The 13,628-nt window shown below is 37.7% G+C and overlaps 1 pseudogene; it reads left to right on the top strand.

Moving 5' to 3' along the window:
• The first annotated feature begins 5,708 nt into the window (after positions 1 to 5,708).
• Positions 5,709 to 6,918, top strand: LOC125935253 (dematin-like; annotated as a pseudogene).
• The last annotated feature ends 6,710 nt before the right edge of the window (positions 6,919 to 13,628 follow it).

Genomic DNA, 13,628 nt, shown 5'->3' with positions numbered 1-13,628 from the left:
GAGTGAAAAAATATTTAAATTAAAATTTCTGTTTTGTTGGATGCCTGGGTGGCTCAGTCGGTTAAGTGTCCAACTTTGGCTCAGGTCATAATTTCACCATTCGTGGGTGCGAGCCCCCCGTGGGGCTCTGTGCTGACAGCTCAGAGCCTGGAGCCTGCTTCGAATTCTGTCTCCCTCTATCTCTTCCCCTCCCTCACTTACACTCTGTCTCTGTCTCTCTCTCTATGTTTCTCAAAAATAAAAAAAAGTATACATATGTATGTATATATATATATTTTTTTAAAATAAAAGATTTTATTAAGATACATCTTGGAGAAATAAAAGAATTTCAACAGAAATAAAAGTTAATGGCTTTTCAGAAAAAAGAGAATATTTTAAGCCACATTAAAATGGACATAATAGAATGAAGTCACCTTTGTGGATGGGTTAGGGGCTCAGATTGCCTGGAACAAAGGGTACATAAAGAGAAAGTAGTTGATTAAAATGCAAAGGACAATGGGAGTAAGATCACAGAAACCTTCAGCCATATTAATGAGTATGAAATGTGTTTCCATAAGCTGTGGAGAATTATTAACATGAACTTTTGACTAATTCATTTTATTATTTTATTTGGCAAGTAATACATAACAATGTGACATTAGAAAAAATAAATAATATTACATGATATCTCACCACGGTTAACCTTTTAGTGTACACTGTTTTCAAATATTTGCAAACATGAGACCATACTAAGCATCATGTTAAGTTACCTGCTTTTTAAATTATATATGTATATATATTTAATGCATAATGAAAGTCTTTGCAGAACAAATTTCTTTTCATGTCTTTCTTTTAAATAACTGCATAAAAGTGTATTTATTGAATGTATCCTAATTTATATAACCATTTCTATATTTTTATACATTTACATTGTTTTTTATAATCATTACAAACAAGTATAACAAAAATAAATATTTATTGAGTACCTACCATGTACCAGACACTATTCTAGATAATTTTCATAAAACGGAATAAAATAGGGGCGCCTGGGTAGCTTAGTCAGTTAAGCGTCTGACTTGGGCTCAGGTCATGATCTCACAGCTCTTGAGTTCAAGCCCCACGTTGGGCTCTGTGCTGACAGCTCGAAGCCTGGAGCCTGCTTCAGATTCTGTGTCTCCCTCTTTCTCTGCCCCTTCCCCACTTCTTCTCTGTCTCTCTCTCTTTCTCTCTGTCTCTCTCTCTCTCTCTCTCTCAAAAATAAACACCTAAAAGAACAAAAAACAGAATAAAATAGACTAATGTGCTCCCATGTAACATAACATTTTGTATTTACAATAACATCTCTGTACATGCATCTTTAGCATTAATTCACTTATATTTTTATAAATTTTTAATGTTTATTTATTTTTGAGAGAGAGAGACAAAGTGCGAGTGGGGGAAGGGCAGAGACAGAGAGGGAGACAGAATCTGAAGCAGGTTCCAGGCTCTGAGCTACCAACACAGAGTCTGATGTGGGGCTTGAACTTGTCAACTGCGAGATCATGACCTGAGCTGAAGTTGGACACTCAATTGACTGAGCCGCCCAGGCACCCCAATTCACTTGTATTTTTACAATAATAAATGCTGGACGCAAACTTTCAATGCCAATAGAATTGAATATTTTTAAGAATATCTATATTCTTAAATACAAGCCACAAGCTTGTATTAGAGTATATTTCTGCCTATACCACTGATAAAGTACAGTATTACCAAGATTTTTGTTCTTTGTCCAAAAGGATGCAAATTAAATATCATTTTTATAAGGTATCTTCTTATGTTGCTAGTGATTTTCAATATTTTCAGTTTTGCTGTTACTGGTTATTCTTCTGCATGTATGAAGTGTTTATTTAGCCCTTTAACATAAAAATTTTCATTTTTTCATTTTTATGTCCTCTTTGTGACATTTCATTATAAATTAAGAACTTTGCTAAGTATATATTTATAATATTTATTAATTATATATTTTTCAAATATTTCCTCAAATATATATATGTGACATATGAGAGAAAACTAAATATTTTTTTTAACTTTTTGTGATAAATTTTACTAGAGAGATTTATGATGACTTTGGCTTTTGGTGTTATGTTTTTAAATGACTTACTAATGTCAATACTTATACAATTTATCTATATTTTGCTCTAGCTCTGTAAAACACTTCTTACACATAAGTCATCAACGAATTTATGCTGTGTGATACAGGAGTCAAATTTGCTTTCCTGAGAGGTGAGCCTCCTATCTCCATACCATTGATCAACTAATCCATCATCTACCTCAATGATTTTTCACAAATAGTAAGTTCTCTATAAAAGCATTCTTTCTCTAAGATATAGGGTGTAAAAACTTTAAAAATAGCTCATTAAGACCATTTTCCCCTTATACATTCCCAATACTTCAGTAAATCCTGTCTAGGATTAAAGCAGTAGCTACCAATTCCTTACTGATATAAGAGAATTTTGAAGTTTCTGAAGCCACCTACTAATCTATCCATAAAAGCTGATGATTCTAGGGGAGGCTGGATGGCTCAGGTCATGATGTCACAGTTTGTGGGTTCAAGCCCTGCATCGGGCTCTGTGCCAACAGCTCAGAGCCTGGAGCCTGCTTTGGATGCTGTCTCCCTCTCTCTCTGTCCCTCCCCCACTCACACTCTGTCTCCGTCTATCAAAAATGAATAAACGTTAGAAAAAAATTTTTTTTAAAGGCTGATGATTCCAAAAGCCATTATGTGGTCTTTTTTTTTATTTCTAAACATCTTCCTTTCTAATATCCATAAGTTATTTCATTTTCTAGTATGAATACATGGCCCAAATATTTTAATGAACTCTAACTAGAAAAAAGACACTGTAGCTGCTTATCAGTAAGATTTCTGGCTGTAGTTTAAAATTCATGCTGTCTGGGTAAACACTAGAACCTAACAAGCACCTCCATTTAGCCCTTAAGAAGAGGGGTCTAGTACAGCTAAGTCATGTTCTTGAAGGAGCCATTAACAATAGTACCCTCAGATCTCACGTTAATGGAAAGTAAAAGAATTCCCAAATGAGGAATGAAACTATTAAAACCAGACTCCGGGAAAATGGAGGCACATTAATTGGTTAGCCATTTTCTTTTTTTGTAACATCCAAATGATAAGGTCTTCTTTTTCCCCTCCCCTCCCAAAAGTTTATGTATAAAGACTTTCAAGTTGTATTTAAAATGTAGTTGATATAGATAGGGGTGTCTGGGTGACTCAGTTAGTTGAGCATCCAACTTCAGCTTAGATCACGATTTCACAGTTCATGAGTTCAAGCCCCACATCCAGCTTGCTGCTGTCAGAGCCCCTGCTTGGTATCCTCTGTCCTGTATCTCTGTCTCTCTCTCTTTCTCTCTCTCTCAAAAATAAATAAAATAAAAATAAATAAAATGTAGCTGACTTAGGAAAAGCTCAAATGTCTGTGCTTAAAAGACTGAATCTAGTTCAGAAGCTAAATTGCTGCAAAGGAACATATCAGAGTTACCTGGGAACTTTCCAAACTAAATACACCCCATACACATGCACCTCGTATAATGAAGAACTTCCTATGCCTCCCATTTGCCATTAAAACCACTACAAAGTAAGCCATTGCTTCTAATGGAAGTGGATCAAATTTCTGGGGTGTGCTGAGAATCATTTCCGTATTAACTAAGAGACTAGGAAACACCTTTACATTAACTAAGAGTATATCATGCAATCATTCAATAAATAGTTTTTTGAGCAACTACTGCCTGCTTAATACCTAGCAGGAATAAAATAGTGTGAAAAAAAATAGGCATATGATTAAATAAAACAGCAAGGTCAACATGGAGAGACCTATGATTGGTGTAAAACAGAGTATTATGGGACTATGCAGAAAGAATACCAATCCATTCTTGGCCAATCAGGGAAAGATGTCCAGTGGAATTGGTATCTATGTTGAAACCTAAATGATGAAATAAGTCAGGCAAAAAGCGGAAGAAAGTCTCTGAAGATGCAACAGCCTACGTTAATGTCCAGAAGTGAGAGATTACATCATGTTTGAAGACATAAAAAGATATCCAGAATGACCAGAGTGTAGAATTCAAGTCGAAGAAAGGGAGAGGAGATTGAGAGAGGTACAGAGAGAAATGAGGCTAGAGAAGCAATAGGGCGATCATGAAGCACCCACTAAGCCATGTAAATGTGTTTGAATTCTACCAAAAGAGCTCAGAAGAACAATGTGAATATTTTAAGCAGAAGAGCAGCCTAATCTTTTCCTTTGGGAAGAAAACACTGACTGCAAAGTGCAAAACATCTAAGAGGAGGGCAAGTCTAAGTCATGGAAACAAGTTAATATGCAAAGGTGTTTTCTGTTCACTTCTGAATAAAAGTTCAAATAAGTATTAAACCACCAGAACTCTCTGACTAACCATTGATTACTCTGTGAATTATCTAGTTAAAGCACAGCGTGTCTTAATTGTTATACTTAATAATGCACTGTTTATAATTTAAGTTGTTTACTATATGAGGTTTAACACTCAGAGAATTGATTAAATTGGGTAACTCCTCTCTTGGATGGAAGCAATAACCTTCAATGGAATGCTAACTACCTCTGAGAATTATGTTTAACTCAGACTTTCTTTGCCATAGGCAGAAGTAATTGATTTTAGGCTGGGTGAACTGGTTCTTAATACATATGCCCACAGGGAGAATGTCATTTTAATAAGATGCTTCTATAAGCCACATCCTACTTAAAACAGACGGTTTTCCCTTTGTCTTCATAAGCAGAAACTGAAGGAGTCCTGTTTGCCCTTAAGTTCATAGTGAACAACTGTGAAGTAATGTAACACTGAGTCGGCAGTCTGCAAAGTCTCTCTTTGCCAACTCAGCTATCTATGTCTGGTTTGGTTTTTAGCTGAAGCTTTCCTAGGAAAATACATCTATGTGTAACATTCTTGAAAACCACTAATTAGTATACCTAAATCTGCTTGTATTGGCTCTGCCGCAGTTGTCTTGATTTCCCAATCTACTGTTTCGTCCTGCTCCCACCATGCCACAACTAAATAAACAACTGTATCTCAAGAGATCAAGGCGAAAAATGGAGAGTCTTCAAAAAATATGAAATCATTGATTCATAAAAGCAGTCAAATTTTGATGTTGATGCACAGATTTTACCTCCTGGAGTATAAGCACTAAGGGTTGTTCAGGGCTATTAACTGAGTTGTAGGGAAAACTGGTTGCATGTCTCCAATTCATGTTTACATATCATCTGTTACATCTTTTAATTTCAATAAATGTTTGCCAGCTCACATAATACATTATGTCATATATTATATATGACATTAAATTTATCTATACATACATCAATGTTCATATATTTAGACCTAAATTATCTATATAGCAATGTTAATACTCTCAATCAAATTTACTGCCCATTGTTCTTACTATGTAGCATCTAGTTTACAAAATCCCACATGTAGCCTACATTTAGGCATTTACAAAATAAAACATTTATTTAAAAAAAAATAATTTCTTTAATCTTTTCAAATTATGGTTGGTATTATAGTTCTTTAACAATAATTTTCACAAACTATTAATCGCAAACTGCTGGTGGTAACCTGGCTTATTTTACATAATACACGAATGGACTTTTAAAAATATTTTATTAGTTATGCATTTATTCTAACATCAGTTGGAATAATAGAGCTAGAACACAAACACTATGGACAGTAAGGTGCTGCGCTATAAAGACTTGACTGCCAACCCCAAGGACACAACCACCCTGGACCTGGAATAGCCTGTCCTCATCATAATCTACAAGCCCCACTGTCCCTATTACCTCCTGGAACACATGGAACTGCTCAGAAGCCAAGAGCTCACTGTCACCCATATCCACATCTCTCCACCATCCCCAGAGGTGTGGGTGGAGAGCCAGACCCCTAGAATCATCTCCCAGGCTTCAGCCACAAGAATCACTGTGATCTCCCTACCCCAGACAGGCTTGGCCCATTTCCATCATCATCCTACTCAGATTCCAACACGTACAAGCAGCCACCCACCCACAAGCAGAGAAAATCCACGAAGGCAGCCCTCAGAGCAAGCCTTTCATTGAGGACCTCATCATCATGTCATCCAAGCTCCTTGCAGCCCTGCCCCCAACTCCAATGCCCACCAAGACTGAACTGATTATTAGTCATGCCCTCTGTTGCTGGTCACTGTGAAGAATTAAAGAAACAGAGGCATCACAGAAAGAGGCAGAGGAAGATGATAACTCCAGAGAAGAGATGAAGGCTCCCAGGGATGAACAGAGACAGGAACTCAATAAAGTGACTTTAAAAAAAAAAATCAATGTTTATATTTAAGAAAGAGAGAGACAGATTGTGAGTGGGCGAAGGGCAGAGAGAAAGGGAGACACAGAATTCGAAGCAGGCTCCAGGCTCTGAGCTGTCAGCACAGACCCCAACACAGGGCTCGAACCCAAGAATCATGAGATCATGACCTGAGATGAAGTCTCATGCTTAACCGACTGAGCCACCCAGTGCCCCAGTAAGGTGACTTTCTAACTTGAGAAGATAATCTTGAAGGAAGAGATGAAAAAGTCATTGCCTACATGAGGAAAACCCAGTCCCTACTCAACCAGACACCATTTGAATCCTCACTGCACCCTGGGACTTCTAAGTGTTTTCTCCCTAACATGGCAAGGCCACCGTGAGCCAACTACAGCCCACAAACTTCAGCCCATGGAGAGTGAGACTGGAAGGCCAAGCCCACAAATCTGTCACTATGAAATGCTGATAGCAATTAATAAGAGGTGAATCAAGTTTCACCCTGTAGGTGTGGATCAGATGAAGTTTGAGAGGTGTCTGTCAAGAGAGGACTTATCAAAAAGTCCTCTCTCTTTTGATTGCCCCATCATGACTCACCATGGCTGACACTCACTAGTGCTGCTTCAAGTCTCTGGAGTTGGGGTCACTGACCCCAAGGCATCCTCATCCCATGGTGAGCAGGGGAATGATCATCTCTTAGGGGATCAGGGAGGTTGGGGCAAAGGAGGATTTGGCTCCACTGCCCAAGTGAAGGGGCAGCCAAGACCTCTGCAGCCCCTAGAGTTGTGAGACATTGACTTTCATCCCCATAACAACAAGTAGGGGTATTCTTTCTCATCCCTGGTATTCACTGCACAAGGTAAACCCAGTCTGGACTCCAGCAGACACAAAGTTGATGTTTGTGCCCTCTCTCTGCCTGCACCCCATAAGAAGATTCCCAGAAGAGACTGAGAAAAAATAAACATGGTGCTTCGTGGTTAGACCTCTCAGGTGTGTTGAGTAATGGGTGGATAGAACCCTCAGCCCTGGTAGGAGGAGGGTGAGTGTGGGAAGCAGCCAGGCAGACAAGTGCCCGAGTACTTCTCACCTCACCTTTTACAGCTTGCCCTGTGCCTGGGCCTCCTGCTTCTCTGACTCTAGCTGGAGCAGGCTCCAGCTCTGGGAGAGCTCTAGCAGGGAGGCTGTCCTGCCCTCTAGTTCACCCTGTCTTTTACCTGCCACCCCCAAGCATCAAAGCCCCTTGGTCCAGTGCTATAACTTTCTCAGAAGCCTTGACTTATCTTGGAGATGTCACTTATACAAAACCCCAGCTTCTAGGGCCTGTGCCTCTAGGCACAGTCAACTAGAACTCTACATTCTAACACCAGCCCAGGTCCTGGAAAGAACCCAGGATTTCAGAGTCCTTTGGACAGGATCAAGAGAACAGCTACAAGCACATGTCTCAGTATCTTGGCTACCACGTCCCACTCATACCCATGCATCCTCCAGCATACTCTCTAAAGAATACAATTTGGAGGAGCACTGACCCCTGCTCTCCTCACCTAACTCTCTGCCCTACCTAAATCACACTATCATTTTTTCTTCTCCACAAATATATATGTGTATATAATTTTACATTATTCTACATATATATACATACATATTCTACACACACACACACACACACACACACACACACAGTAAAACCTTGGTTTGCAAGCATAATTCATTCTGGAAACATGCTTGTAATCCAAAGCACTCATATATCAAAGTGAATTTCAACAACCATTGGCTCAAATGTGATCATGTGACATTCGGCATTACATGCTCCTCACATTGCAAGACATCACTCATTTATCAATTTAAAATTTATTAGAAATGTTTGCTAGTCTTGCGGAACACTGGCAGAGCAAATTACTTGCAGTCCAAGGTTTTACTATTGTTGTTGTTGTTGTTGTTGTTGTTGTTGTTGTTGTTTTCCATAGATATAGGTATATCTGGGTCTGGGTTTTGTTCCTGCCCAGACCCTGACATCCTGTTTCACCATGTGTATGATAATGCTGGGAAGGGGGACTGTGCTTGGAATTAAAGGTTGCAGTGGGTCCCATCCCACCCCAAAAATACATATATATACTACGTGAGCATTTTATTATTGTCAAAAGTTAAGTAAAACAAAACTCAGTGTATAAAAAGTGGATTTGAAATGTGTGCATGTGCGTGTGTGTGTGTGTGTGTGTGTGTGTGTGTGTAGAGACAGTGAGAGAGAGAGAGAATCCAATTACAAATGATACCCAGATAAGGAAAAATTATGAAGGTAGTTTTTTTTCCTGCCTTCAGACTTGAACTAAAACATCAACTCTTCCTAGGTCTTGACTCTGCTGGCCTTTGGACTAGAACTACACCACCAGCTATCCCAGGTTTCTAGCTTGCTGAATCACCCTAGGACTTGCCAGTCTCTTAGGACTTGCCGGCCTCCATAATCATGTGGGCCCATTCCTCGCTTCCTTATAATAAATCATTTGATAGCTAGATAGTGATAGAGACATATAGATATAGATACAGATGAAGATATACAAACTAAATGTTGGGAAAATTTTTTATTGTACTGATGTCATTACATGCATACCCACACACACATTCTGTTTCTCTGCAGTACACTGAGTAATATACGGTTACATCAGAAGATTGAAGATAACATGTCCATCCTAACATGAGGACCAGGAGATCAGCTCATGTTTCATATGGTATCCCAGTAATGGAAACGTGAAAAGAACAGTTATCTCCCAGAATGACATGATGACTTTGATAACACCTGCACATATTTATAAAATGCATTCTTGAAAAAAAATTATTATTTTGGGGTGGCCAAAAGTGAAGTCCATCTCATTAATTTGCAATTGTATTTTATATTTTCTCCTCACCAATGACTTACTTCCATGTGCTTCTAATCGTGGAAGTGCACTTTAATAGAGCTATAGAATATAGTGTTAAAGAGATGACACATTTACCATTGTGCAGTAACAGAAAATCAATGGCCACTAGTCATAGAGGCTTTTTCAATTTCTATCACACATGGTATGCAGCTCTTGCTTTGGTGGATAATCCAATTGTAAACAGTGACTCACTGTTAACAACTCTAGGAAATAGGATTAGCAATTTCTAATTTCAAAGTAAACCTATTTCATTTTTGTCCTGCAAATAAAAACAATGTTTTCAGAGATTAAGCTTTTCAGCTTTTAGAGCTCCCCAGAAACAAAAATGCTGGAAACGAAATTTTATTGTACTAATGACATTAATGGAAACCAATGAGTATATGTTCCTAATAGCTTTTTAACAGTATGGTACTCCTCCTCCTACTACTACTACTAGATTGAATTTCAATGAGGGGAAACTTAAAACTTGAATGGAAAGAAAACTTAATTGTACCTCTGGAAACTAAAAATTTTAGACGTATCCCCTATCATTGTAATCAGGAGAAGAACTGAAAGTCCATATATGATTACAAAAATTTGTTTCCACATCAAAAGTTTGGTTGGTTTTGAAACACAGTTAAATTGGATCAATGATCTTGTAATTTCTGTGAAATATTTATGGTACCATTCTAAAGCCTATTTTTCCTACTTTATCTGTGAATTCCTTTAGTAAAACATTGCCTTTATAGAAAACTATACCTCCAGAGTTACAGACTCTTCTCAACTCTTAGTCCAAAGAACAGAAGATGTCTTTTGTCCCGCTTTTAGAACACAAAAGTGTCACTGTGTTAAGCCATTGGGTCTCTGTCCATAATACTCCTGTCTGGCTTTTTTAAAAATGCCTATGTTTGAACCCAATATACAGAGATTTCTCTAATTGGTCCGACTAGAAACTGCTAATCTATGTTTTTTAAGCTCTCCAGATATTTATAGTATACAGCCATAGTGGGAAACATTGGCCTAGATTAAACAATGAAGGTTTACTCAGAAAGAAGCCCGAGGCTATGTAACTGGGATTTAGAACCACAATATTTATTGTTCAAGTTTGTAGCAAGAAAACTGTACTGAATCCAAAGGGCAAATAAGATCAATCAAAAGACAGAATAAAGTTAGTGGACAGGAAAGTCAATATTGCAAACTGAAGGAGTTTTGTGGAACAGTTTTTATGACTAGTGACCATTGGCAGAAAGCAGATTCAGGAGTTAACTTGAATAAGCCATTCCAGGCTGAAAAAACTAAGAATAAATATCTCCCTAGCTCCTTCTGTGGGAAACTTGACTACGTGTCCAGACAAGAAATTATATTGTCTGGACATGGGAAGTTACCTTTTTTTTTTCCCATTGAACTCATTAATAGTCAACAAACTTGTTCACATCATTCTGATATGAGTACATACTATCTAACATGAAATTAGAGAAAGTTTGTGTCATTTATAAGTTTATGGCACAGAGCAGATAAGAATCAGAGCCCCAGGTCCATGACTGGCCAGTCCCACTCACCTTTAAAATCCCACTCACCTTACAAATTTGTAAAGTACTTTTATGAACTCATTGGATTTGGAAGCCACTAGAATTAATTCATGTATTAATCATTTATTTTGTATTAGCTATATCTTATAGGCACTATGCCAGATGTTAGGCAGTCAGGAAAAGATATAGCCCCTGTCCTCAAAGATCTTACATTCTCATAAACTAAATAGAAAGTTATCCAACTATCAAAACTACTATATAATTAGTGATATGCTAGCAGGTAAGAACAAGGTGTGAGAAGGGCAGCACAAAAGAATTCAATAGGTATGGTTGGGAGTGGACTGCTAAGGCCTATCAAAATGCTTTTGAGAGATTATATTTCTAGTGATTCCTGAAGCAAAGAAAGGAAGCATTAAGTGACTATAGTGCAAAGCCACAGAAAATTCAAAGATCATGCATTAAGGAATGGTCCAAAAAGGGGCTGCATGTAAAGAGTGACATAGGAAAGATAGAATAAGACATGGGTTTTTCTTAATACCCAAGACTGTTTAAATTATATCTTAAGAGTAATAAAGAACATTTGAAGATTTCACACAAGAGTGTGAACAATCAGATATTTAAGAATTAAAAGAAGCTATATGAGAGACAGAAACATTAGTTATAAGACTATTGAAATAATACAGTTGATACTTAGCTAAACAAAGCTACGATGGCTAAGATAGAGTCTGAATATAGAGCGGACAAAGTTCATTGAAGAGGCAGTTAGAAATTGATGAGGTTTAGTGAAACAGTAGGAATGAGGAAAGCTGGAATAATATAAAATCACTCCCAACCAATTTTTAGCTTATGAAATCAAGTGAAACTGAAGTGCCATTTATTAAAGGGGATAAAATGAAACAATTGATTTAGGACAGAGAAATTATAAGTTCAGTCCTACACAGTTGAATTTGAGGTGCCACTGGGCAGTTAACGGGAGCAATCTTAGAACAGTTGGAGATATGCTATGATGCATAAGAGCAAGTTTGTGTTTGAGTCAGGTATTGTGAGTCATCAATTCGTATCTCCTTGTTATAGCCCTGGGTCTTCTCAGGAACATGATTCCAAGCTTTGCCTTCCTGATGCAGAAGAGACCACAGAACCAGTTGATGGTAATAATGAGGTGATGAAAAAGGTGGTAAAATCTGCACCTTTGTCACCCAGTATATTTTTTGAGAAGGCAGTGGGCTTCAGATGAAGCCATGGAAAACAAAGAAATAGAGAGTACAGTGAGGATACAGGTCCAAAAAGTAAGATAAGAAACAGAATTCAAAAACTAAAAAAAAAAAAAAAAAAAAAAAGAGGCCAAGAGAGAAATGCAATTTAATGTGAAGAAAATGAAATAGTCAACTATACTATCAAATACTACTCAGAAATTAATTATATACGAACCATAGGGGTACCTTGGTTGCCCAGTCAGTTAAGAATTTGATTCGATTTCAGCTCAGGTCATGATCTCAAGGTTCAACAGTTCGAGCCTTGCATTGGGTTCTGCACTGACAGTGTGGAGCCTGCTTGGGATTCCTCCCTTTCTCCTTCTCTTTCTGCCACTCCCCTGCTCTCTAAATACATAAATACATAAACTTAAAAAACAGAACCATAAATTACTCAATCTTACAATTAGAGGTTTGGGGCAATATTGGCAAAAGCAGTTTCAGTAATTTCCAAGGATGGGATTCTAAACACAGTGAGTTACATGTACATGGCATGAACAGGAGGTGAGAGATAGTCTTTGAATAAACTTGACTGTTAATGGACAGAATTGAATGGTGTGATGCCTAGTAAAATATATAAAATTGAAGTGAGTTCTGGGTTTATTAACAGTTTTAGGTTGGAGAGATGGAAATTTGTTGAAAGGAGTGGCATAGAAGTCTTCCAGTTATGAGATTCAGCCATGATATTTGATGGACTGAAGTCCCTAAGGAAATGGGAATGATGGGATCCATAGCAAAGTACGAGGGATTTTTTTTTAACAGAAAGAATGACCGCTTCCTGTGAGAAGAGAAGGAAAAGGCAGAGTGGATACAGTTAGGTTGAGAAATGAGAAAAATCCTCCTAGTTTAGTCTGTTTTCTCTATGAATTCTAACGCACAGTCAACTTCTGTGAGTCAAAGGATAGGAGTAGGGAATCTGAGAAGAGCTATGGGAGTCTAGAATAATAATGCATACAAGAGAGACTGATGAAAAGCTTAAAGGATTTCGAGGAAGATTTAAGTACCTGCCTGAAGCTAGAAACTATAAATCTGTTCTCTCCCTTCCTTCCATAGTTATATGATTCCCTTTAGCAGTGGCCGTTTGCCTGAACGTAGTCAGAGATAATCCAGGTTGACGACTAGGCTTCAAAGTACAGGTATTGAGAAAGACACGGAAACAAAGCTGTTGAGGTTATTGGAGAGAGGGAGATGAAAACGTGGTTCACAGTTTCAAGATTAAATGCAGAAGAAAACGAAGCTAAGATAGAGAACCAGAACATCGAAAAATCAAGGATCGAACAGTTTCTTTGAAGTTAATGTACAGGTAGAGTGAAAAAAAGGAGTTGAAATTTGGAAAAGAATAGTCAGTAAGTAGACAGTTGCAGCTTACTATCGCATAATACAGCAATTATTTTATTTTGTACCATTATCTTCCACAATCATCCCTGGCACACAATAAATGTTTGTGGAATTAAACTTATTCTGAGATTGATAGAAAAAATATTTCCTTAATTGAGAGATAAACCACATAGTACTCTACACTATAAAATACTTCTCTCACACAGGCAGAGCATAAAGGTCTTATATTCAGGCTAGTAAACCACTCAAAAGCAATACCAAGCACTAAGCTTCCAATTTCAACCTAAAATTCAGAGGATCCGATTCAA

Source organism: Panthera uncia (assembly GCF_023721935.1).
Source record: "Panthera uncia isolate 11264 chromosome A1 unlocalized genomic scaffold, Puncia_PCG_1.0 HiC_scaffold_17, whole genome shotgun sequence".
NCBI lineage: Eukaryota > Metazoa > Chordata > Mammalia > Carnivora > Felidae > Panthera > Panthera uncia.
This window is presented reverse-complemented; position numbering and strand designations above follow the sequence as displayed.